The sequence below is a fragment of the Choloepus didactylus genome, chromosome X (genome assembly GCF_015220235.1).
Source record: "Choloepus didactylus isolate mChoDid1 chromosome X, mChoDid1.pri, whole genome shotgun sequence".
Taxonomy (NCBI): Eukaryota; Metazoa; Chordata; class Mammalia; order Pilosa; family Megalonychidae; genus Choloepus; species Choloepus didactylus.
This window is the reverse complement of record NC_051334.1, coordinates 156,391,404-156,397,702: the sequence shown is the minus strand read 5'-3', so window position 1 is coordinate 156,397,702 and position 6,299 is coordinate 156,391,404. Positions and strand designations below refer to the sequence as shown.

Below are 6,299 nucleotides of genomic sequence, written 5' to 3'. Positions count from 1 at the left end.
TGACATGTAGCATAATGTATTCACACCTTCCATGGATTAGGATATGGGAAACCAGTGTGTTTTGAGGTTTGGCATTATTCTGCCTAGGACACTTGCCAATGTTCCTTCTTTCACAATTTTTGTGGTCATAAAAAATGAATTCAAAGTGAAGAGATATACACTACACTTCCTGATGGTAGAAGTGGAGCAATCACATTGCCAAAGGGCAAGTTGATAAAACATATTATTTATAGGAAGGAATATTGTGAACTTCTTTGGAAACAATCTAGCACATTTACCGATTACAAATTTCCTCCAGAGGTAGGATTTTTAATCACTGTGGGATTGGATTATGGAAAACACTGAGCATTCTTAGAAAACTTAAAGGCACATTTGTGGGAAGAGAAATGTATACTGCAATGAAGACTAAGATAATTCATCCTGTATTATTTCTACTTGCTGGAGTAATTTCAATTAAATCATTCAGACTTGATTCAATGTGTGATTAGAAAGTTAGAAGAGAATTGTGAGAAGATGATGTAGTAGAGAGCTCCAGGACTCAGTCCTCCCACCAAAGCACCATTAAACCAGCAGGAACTGTCTCAAACAATTATTTTAAACTCCAGAAGCCGTAAGAACACAGTACAGCAACAAGGGAACAGTGGGAGGAAGAGGCTGGTGAATTATGGTAAAGAACAGTAAATTACTCACACTGAGCAATGGCAAATGGTGCCCATCTGCACACATTTGTGGTAGGCCACTATAGGATCCATACCCTCACCAGCTGCTGGTGACAGAAAGGGACAAAATCTCCTATTCACTGAGACCAGGGGATGGCACAGTTGATCTCTGATTATGCCTTTCAATTAGTGAATTCAGATTGCTGGGGGCTGGCTATGAGGGCAGCCATTTTTTCTACCTGTCTTAGACAGGGGTCACAGTGGTGGAGGCTAAAACATGCTGTGCTATCTTAGGACTGTGGAGGGCAGTTAGTTGAGTGGTTGCATTTGCAGGGCAGAGCAAGAAAACTCAGCTTTGGGAGCCATTGGAAAAGCTCTTGGAATCCTTCCCAATCCCATCCCATGGACAATTTGGAGCCAGAATGTGCCCCTTCTTGCATCCCTGGCCTTTTTTATTCTCAAATTTTATTGAGTTATATTTACATACCATGTAATCCATCCAAGCTATACAATCAATGTCTCAAAGTGCCATCAACTAGTTGTGCAATCATGATCACATTCAATTTTATGCCATGTTCATTGCTCAAAAAAGAAAAATAAGAGACAAAAGAAAGAAAATCCTAAACACACCATACCCCTTATCTCCCCCTATTATTGACCCCTAGTATTCATGTGGTACACTTGTCACTTTTTGATAAAAGGATATTAAGTTATTGCTGTTAAATACAGTCCATAGTTTTCAATAGGTACTGTTTTTCCATATACAAATCTATTATAAACTCTTGGTAGAAGTGTCATACATTTGTAATAATTCAGAAAAGAACTTATTTATATTTGTAGTGTTAATCTTATAGAATGTCCACATTAAGGTTCACTGTGTTATACAATCCAATGTTTACACCTCCAGCTTTCCTTCTGGTGACATACATGACTCTAAACTACCACTTTCAACCAAAATCGTCTACAATTCAGCACTATTACTTATAATCCCAAATAATGAGCTACCCTTCCCTCTATCCATTTCCAAACAATTATGCTCATTCTTGCTAAAAATTCTGTACATAGAAGTCAACCACTCCCCATTCTCTAGCTTCTATCTATCTCTTGATAATCTATATTCTCTGTTTTATGACTGAGTTAATATATTCTGGTTAGTTCATATTAGTGAAATCATATAATATCTGTCCTTTTGTGTCTGACTCATTTCAATCAGCATTATGCACTTGAGGTTCATCCATGTTGTCATGTGCTTCAGGACTTCATTCCTTCTTACTGCTGAGTAATATTCCATTGTATGTATGTACCACGTTTTGTTTATCCACTCATCAGTTGATGGACACTTGTATTATTTCCATCTTTTGTAAACTATGAGCAATGCTGCTATGAACATTGGTATGCAAATGTCTTTTGGTGTCCCTGCTTTCAGATCTTCTGGGTATATACCAAGAAGTGGAATTTCTGTGTCACAGGGCAATTCAATATCTAGATTTCTGAGGAATGGTCAATCTGTCTTCCACAGCAGCTCTACCATTTTACATTCCCACCAGCAGTGAATAAGTACTCCTATTTCTCCACATCCTTTCCAGCACTTGTAGTCTCCTGTTTGTTTAATAGTAGCCTTTCTTACAGGTGAAAGATTATATTTCATTGTGGTTTTGATTCTCATTTCCCAAGTAACTAATGAAGACAAACATCTTTTCATGGGGTTTTTAGCCACTTGCATTTCCTCTATGAAGAAATGTGTATCCATATATTTTGCCCATTTTATAATTGGGTTGTTGCCATTTTCTTGTTGAGTTGTAGAATTTCTTTATATATATTGGATATCAAGCCCTTATCAGATATGTGGCTACCAAATATATTCTTCCATTGAGTAGTTGGATTTTCAACCTTTTGACAAAGTCCTTTGAAGCACAGAAGTATTCTATTTTGAGGAGTTCTCATTTATTTATTTTTTTCTCTTTCATTGCTTTGTCTAAGAAGCTATCTCCTATTATTAGGTCCTGAAGATGTCTCTCTATATTTTTTTTCTATGAGTTTTATGGTACTGGCTTTTATATTTATGTCTTTGATCCACTTTGAGCTATTTTTTGTGTAGGGTATGAGGTAGAAGTCTACTTTCATTCCTTTGGATATAGATATCAAGTTTTCTTAGGAAAATTTATTGAAGAAATTATTCTGTCCCAGTTCAGTGGAATTCGGGGACTTGTCAAAAATCAATTAACCACTTTACTGCAAACACTGAGGACTGCCTACTGGGTGGGCCAAGCCCTCCAACTGGGGGCTTTCTCTTGTGAGGCTAGTTGCTGCAAGGGAGAGACCAAGCCTACTTATAACTGTGCCTGTGTTTCTCCCAAGAGAACCTCTTTGTTGTTCAGATGTGGCCCCCTCTCCCTCTAAGCCCACTTGGTAGCTTAACTCACTAACCTTCCCCCATGTGGGTGTGAATCCCCCTGGTAACATGGGAAATGGCTCCTGGGGATGAACCTGGACCAAGCACTGTGGGATTGAGAGGATCTTCTTGACCAAAAAGGGGGAAGAGAAATAAAACAAGATAAGGTTCCAGTGGCTGAAAGATTTCAAATGGAGTTGAGAGGTCACTCTGGAGAATATTCTTATGCACTATATAGATGTTACCTTTTAGTTTTTGGTGTGTGGGAGTGGCTAGACCAAAGTACCTGGGGCTGTCAAACTGCAGCCCAGTGACTTTCATTCTTGAAGATGATTGTATAGCTTTGTAGCTTGCACGGTGTGGCTGTGTGATTGTGGAGACCTTGTGACTCACACTCCCTTTTTTCATGTGCATGGAGAGATGAGTGGAAGAATGGGGGCAAAAATTAGATGAAGAATAGGGTGGGATGGAGGGGATGGAGAGATCTAAGTGTCCTTTTCTGCTTTTATTTTTATTTTTGAGTAAGGAAAAGTTTCAATAATTGATTCTGGTGATGAATGCACAAATGTATGATTGTGCTGTGAATAATTGATTATAAACCTTGGATGACTGTAGAGTGTGTGAATATATCTTAATAAAACTGTATTAAAAAAGTAAATGAACAATGGGGGAGGAGAGGAATGGGATGTTTTGGATATTCTTTTGATTTTAATTTTTATTTCATTTTTGGAGTAATGAAATATTCAAAGATTCATTGTGGTGATGAATGCACAACTGTATGACGATACTGTGAGCAATTGATTGTACACTTTGGATGATTGCATGCTATGTGAATATATCTCAATAAAATTGCATTTAAAAAAATCAATTGACCAGCAGTGGCAGTGGGGATAGGGGGCCACAGTGGGGTGATGGGGCAGGGCTGGGTACACCACTATGGGCAACCTTTTCAGCAGCAAGAAGCAGAGCTGTGTCATGGAGCAGGACAAGGCCATCCTCTAACTGAAATAGCAGTGATAAGCTGAAGCAGTACCAGAAGTACATCACTCAGCAGCTGGAGTGGGAGAGAGAGGTCAGCCGGCAGCTCCTTCAGAATGGCAAGAAGGCGCGGGCCAAGCTGCTGCTCAAGAAGAAGAGCAGCTCCTGGACAAGATGGAAAACCAGATCACCAGCCTGGGGACCATGGTTCAGAGCATCGAGTTCACCCAGATCGAGATGAAGGTGGTCGAAGGGCTGCGGTTCTGAACAAGATGAGCAAAGTGATGTCCATAGAAGAGAGAGAGGATCCTGAACAAGACCCAGGAGGCCGTGGAGTACCAGCAGCAAATAGATGAATTATTGGCAGGAGGATGAAGATGCCATTTTGGAGGAGTTGAATACCATCACTCAGGAGCACCTAGAGCTTCCAGAGGTTCCTTCCGAGCCCCTCCCAGAGAAGAGCCCAGAAAAAAAGACCCCCTCAAGGCTAAGACTATGCAGGTGGAGCTGGTGCAAGCTTTGTAACTCGGCTTCCTCTCACCAGACCCTCGGGGACACCCCATGTTCTGTGGCCCACGGCATCTGGGTATGCGAACAGCCCCAGCTAAGGCTCCAGGGGTTGCCACGGGCTAGGCCAGACATGCAGAAGAGGGTGCTGATAAGCAGGGCAGCTCACTGGCTGTGTCAGGATGACTTTCCAGAGTGTTTAAAGTCTGAATGCTCTTTGGTGGTGCCGTTCTTCTGCCATTTCTGGATTAAACAGCATCCTCTATCCCTCCAGCCTTTTCTCAAGGTTGTGGCTCCCATGGTGGCCTTGGACCAGGCATGCACTCTGGTGCTGTCCACATCACCTGTCCCCAGTGCACCTTCTGGGAACCAGGAATCCTCAGCATGGGCTGCTCATCCTTCCCACTTTTCCTTGCTGCTGTGTTAGCTGGTGGAGGCTTCAATACGGAGTCCCTTCTACTCACCTGCCCTGCTGATGTGCCACTCCATTTCCAAGTGGATGAGGTCCACTTTCACCCTGTGCCATCCCATTGGCCCATTCTCCATGGCTCAGCCCTGCTGAGGAAGGACAGCCAAGGATGGCCCAAAGGGGGACCCTGCTCCAGTGGTGTGGCTGTCTGCCATGTGCCTGCAGGAGGCCCTGCAGCTGGAGAGCTGGGCACTTCCACACCTGCTGGCACTGAGAGCTGTGACTAGAAAAGACAGAGACTCTGCAGAGGATGGAAGGGACTCCACAGGTCCCAGGGATTTTTGCTTTGCTTTTAGACAGTCTTGCTAGGATTTCATCGTCTGTGAGAAACAGGCAGAAGAAGAGGCCCTGGACCTCACACCTCAGACCCAATGACAACCAAAAGGGGAATATTTTTCTTATGCCCTTCCTTCCCCCAAACAGATAAACTCAGTAATAAAACCGATCCTACCCACAATAAATAAATAAATAAATAAATAAATAAATACCAATTGCCATAGAACTGAGTGCATATTTATTTTTTTAATTTGAAATTGTTTATTTTACTAAATATTTTCTAGAGAAGTGTAATCTCAATTTTATTATAATGTTTGTTCAAATTGCAAAAATTCCTAAGAAGCAAAACATTTCTTAGGTAATGTAAAGTCTTTCCATTTCACATGTATATATAAGTTAAAATGATTCTCTTTTCTAATAATCTTGTGAAAATTTTTAATGCAATTTAATTGATATGTATTCAAATGCCATACAATCATCCAAAGTGTACAATCAATTGTTCATAGTATCATCATATAGTTGTGCATTCATCAACACAAACATTTTTCATTACTCCAAAAATAAAAAAAAAATAAAAATAAAAAAGAACACCTAAAACATCCCTTACCCACTTCACTCTTATTATCCATTTACACTTCTGTCCCCATTTTTCTGCTCATCTGTCCATACACTTGGTAAAGGGAGTGTGACTACAAGGTTTTCACAATCACATGTTCACACCATATAAGCTATTTAGTTATACAATTATCCTCATGAATCAAGGCTACTGGACTGCAGTTCAACTGTTTCAGGTATTTCCTTCTAGCTATTCTAATACAATAAAAACTTAAAAAGGAATATCTGTAGTGCATAAGAATAACCTCCATAATTACCTCTTGACTCCATTTGAAATCTCTCAGCCAGGAAACTTTACTTTGTTTCATTTCTCTCCCCCCTTTTGTTCCAGAAGGCTTTCTCATTCCCATGATGCTGGTTAAGGCTCATCCCAAGGAGTCATGATCCGTGTCGTGAAGGCCAT

At 40.8% G+C, this 6,299-nt stretch overlaps 1 pseudogene; it reads left to right on the top strand.

Moving 5' to 3' along the window:
- The first annotated feature begins 3,987 nt into the window (after window positions 1-3,987).
- Window positions 3,988-4,554, top strand: LOC119522411 (annotated as a pseudogene).
- Window positions 4,555-6,299: the final 1,745 nt, after the last annotated feature.